Source organism: Humulus lupulus, chromosome 2 (assembly GCF_963169125.1).
Source record: "Humulus lupulus chromosome 2, drHumLupu1.1, whole genome shotgun sequence".
In the NCBI taxonomy this organism is placed as follows: Eukaryota; Viridiplantae; Streptophyta; class Magnoliopsida; order Rosales; family Cannabaceae; genus Humulus; species Humulus lupulus.
Window position 1 is genome coordinate 56,064,494 of NC_084794.1, and position 3,416 is coordinate 56,067,909.

At 40.5% G+C, this 3,416-nt stretch overlaps 1 long non-coding RNA gene across 1 annotated transcript; it reads right to left on the bottom strand.

The window, feature by feature from the left end:
• Positions 1–1,489: 1,489 nt before the first annotated feature.
• LOC133816043 (uncharacterized) lies at positions 1,490–2,968 on the bottom strand. Its single transcript, XR_009884976.1, has 3 exons — positions 2,694–2,968; positions 2,430–2,607; positions 1,490–1,857 (listed from the first exon to the last, which is right to left on the bottom strand). It is a non-coding gene; the product is annotated as an uncharacterized LOC133816043 (long non-coding RNA).
• Between the last annotated feature and the right edge of the window lie 448 nt (positions 2,969–3,416).

Here is a 3,416-nt window from a genome sequence, read left to right on the forward strand (position 1 = left end):
TCTCTCAGTCGCTTAGAACGTCTTGGTATCTTTTCCTGTCAGATACAATGGAAGAACAGTGGCTTGGCACTTATCCTTCCCATAGACAACTGTTGACGATGAGAACTCGTCAACGATGTTAAGTTAGAAAAATCAAAGTATAGTGCTTATAAATGAAGAACTTCAAAAATCTAATAAGAAACTTAGAAAATAGTTGCAGAAGGAAATGGAGAAAATAACTTGTATTTCTCTTGATACCAAGCTACAGTATTTTTCCCACCCCCCCCCCCCCCTCAATGATGAAGTGAGGTTCCCTTTATAGTGGGTTCTAATGGCCCCTAATACTTTGTGGTCCCAGTGGACCAGATTGTCCATAAGTACATTGTCAGGAAAGTGGCATTAGACGTAGTGGCACAGGTGGTTGTGGAGTAGAAGGTAGTGGTGTCGTCTTCAGTACATGGTCAGAATATGTGGGAGTGCCTATACTTTAGTACCTGAATATGCATCCGCTACTTATTTAGTACGAGTGTCAGAGGTTGGCTGGGAAGGACCACATCAGGTACCATGTTCGTACGACCACTACTTGTCTGGCATGGTGTTTATGATTAGACACCTAGGCCATTCAGGGTCGTACCTCTGTACGTACTTCGCCTCCTCTTGGTTTGTAGGTACATTTCGTATTTTTACAAGCTCCTCGAGCCACAAGTTTTCACCCCCACGAGGTACCTTATTCCTAAGGGCTTCAAGTGCGGAAATCCTTATATGTTATTCCTAGATTCCTGACAACCAAGGATTTCATGAGATGGCCCTAAGAAAATGAGATGAGAAGGGGCTCTCGATCCCAAGCGCATATTCTGGACACAAGGCGTGGCTTCGTAGGCGTACGAGGCGGGGCATACAAAGTGTTCTCGCGAGGCCGTGGTGCGTGGGTGTGTGAGGCCGTGGTGCGCAGGTGCGCGAGGCCATTGTGCGCGGGTGTGCGAGGCCCTGGTGCGCGGGTGTGCGACGCCCTTGGTGGGCATACGAGGTGACACAATCCAAAAGTGGCCTTTCGGACCTTCATCTGGGCGAGGCGAGGTGAGATGCACTAAGGGTCACGGCTTCGCAAGGGTCTCGCGTGGGGGCAAGACGGGCTATTTCGCGAAGGCCTCTTGTGAGGAATGGGTCTCACGTGGGGCGAGACACGAGGGTGCTTGGTGTCATGGGCTGCCAACTTCGATACTCGAATTGATGGAACGTCGACACTTGTTAGCGCTCTTAGCTAGCAAGTCAGCCTAGAATTCACACCTGCGGCAAGCAAACTCAATGGTTAGCCACGTTACAAGTCTCACACAAGTAAGGACAATTATGAAGCAGGAGCAAGCACGAGGCAAGCTATCCAGAGACAACATCCCACACAACAACCAGAGCATACAACATAGTCAAGTGGCACACAATGGCCCAACGAAGGTAACAAACAAGCAACACATAGACCGTAAAGAATGCATACACAAAAGGACATGGCAAAACATCGTTTTATTCATATAAGATCTTGATAGGTCAAAGGAGTACACAACTTAAGCCCCTATCTGCTGGTGGCCATGGTGCTTCCTTAAGTCACCAGGTCACCTCCCCCTAAGGAGCTTTCTAAGGAAATGAAGTCTTTCCAAGAACAATATATGATTTTTGTCTGGGAGACATATGCATAATTACAAAAGTGTCATCCCCTACCCATGAGGTTACTTGGTGCAAGACTTGACTAATGATCAAGCACCAAGACATGCTCATATATACAAAATGGCCCCCTGGAGGTGTGTCATGACGTAGCACGTCACACTTGGCGTGCCCGAGGTCACTAGGGGGAAGCCTCAACTTTTTCCTCAAGTACTGACTGTGGCCCTACAGAGCAATGTGAAGAGAGAGAGAGAGAGTCTTACATACATATATAACAAAACAAAGTGAGGGAGAATACAGAGCAACGTGGTTAGAGAAGAAGGAAAGAAAAAAAAGGTAAAATAATTCTAATTGTTTTGTAAAACCAATAATCTAGTTAGGTCTTCAATTTTTCATTATATTACACTCAACAAATTTTTGCAAATTAACCACTAGTGTGGTAAATTTTAAAGTACAGTAGCTAAGCTTTAGAATGTTGCTAAGTTAAAATGTCCAAATTATATAAGCATAAATACATGACAAACAATACAGTATGCATAAGATGGACATATTGCCAAATTCTCAAAATTAAGAGATGTCTACACTACCAACTGCTACTTTTGTAAGCCAAGGAAGATCAATTAGCTCAACTTAACAACTATTGTCAAGAAAAACTAAAGCAACTCATTTGTCATTTATTTATATAGGTCTCTTATAAACATTTAAACAAACTGCAAACAAAGAAAGAAAACTAAATATACATATATAACATAAAAATCATACACATGGTTTATGGAAGCAAAGAAGAGATATCATACCCTGGCCTCGTTATGATAGTGACTTCATGGATAGTCCTTAAAGCATGGATCTCAAATCTGACATTTCCTTCTGTAGTGTCGACATCTAAAAGCAAAAAACCAAGAAAAATAATAAGAACAAATGCTTCAACGAGATTTCATTGAGTAGAGGCAGCGGCGAAGGCGTATGGCGGATCTCCTGTACAGCCCCATTATTAGCACAAACTCACAGAAAAAGAAAGAAAGAAAGAGAAAAGCGAAAAAGAAAAAAAACAAAAGACTCACCTACACGGCTACACCGAAGAATCAGAAGGAAAGGGGGAAGGAGTTATTTTCATCATCAGAGAAGGAGAAGAGAGGGGAATGAGAGACCAAAGTAAGATCTCTATTTTACCTGTAAAAAAAATCGTAGAAAACATTAAATACATAAATATATATAGATATATAAATTTGAGAGAGAGATAGAGTGCTTTCAGTGGCTGGGCTATGACGGAGGGCTTTGGGTGGCTAGGCTTCAACGACGTCAGGTGGCTGGGTTTCAACGAAAGAAGAGAAGAGAAGGTGGGAGGGGTGACAATAAGAGGAGAGAAAATTAGCGGGAAATTTTAGGCCTATTCTGCATTGTTTTCTTTTTTTTTTTTTCTTTCAAAATTGTGTTTTCAGAAATGAGAACAAAAAACAGTTTTTTTAGTTTTAAAAAAACAACATATGTTTAGTTAATGTTTTCTAAAAATAATATTTTAGTTTTATTTTTTTTAAAATAGATCTTAAATAAAAAATTAATCAATATATTTTCAAAGAGAAAAATCTTTTAAAATTTTGTAATAAATAATGAGATAAAGTAATGTGAAAGAAAAAGTGATGAAAAATAAGGAGAGAAAGTAAGGAGTAATTTTGAGGAAGAAAAATTGAGAAGAGAGAAATTGATGCAAGAAAAAAAAATGACGAGATAGAAAAAATGAGGAGAGAGAAAATGAGGATATAGGAAGTGATGAGAGAGAAAATAAT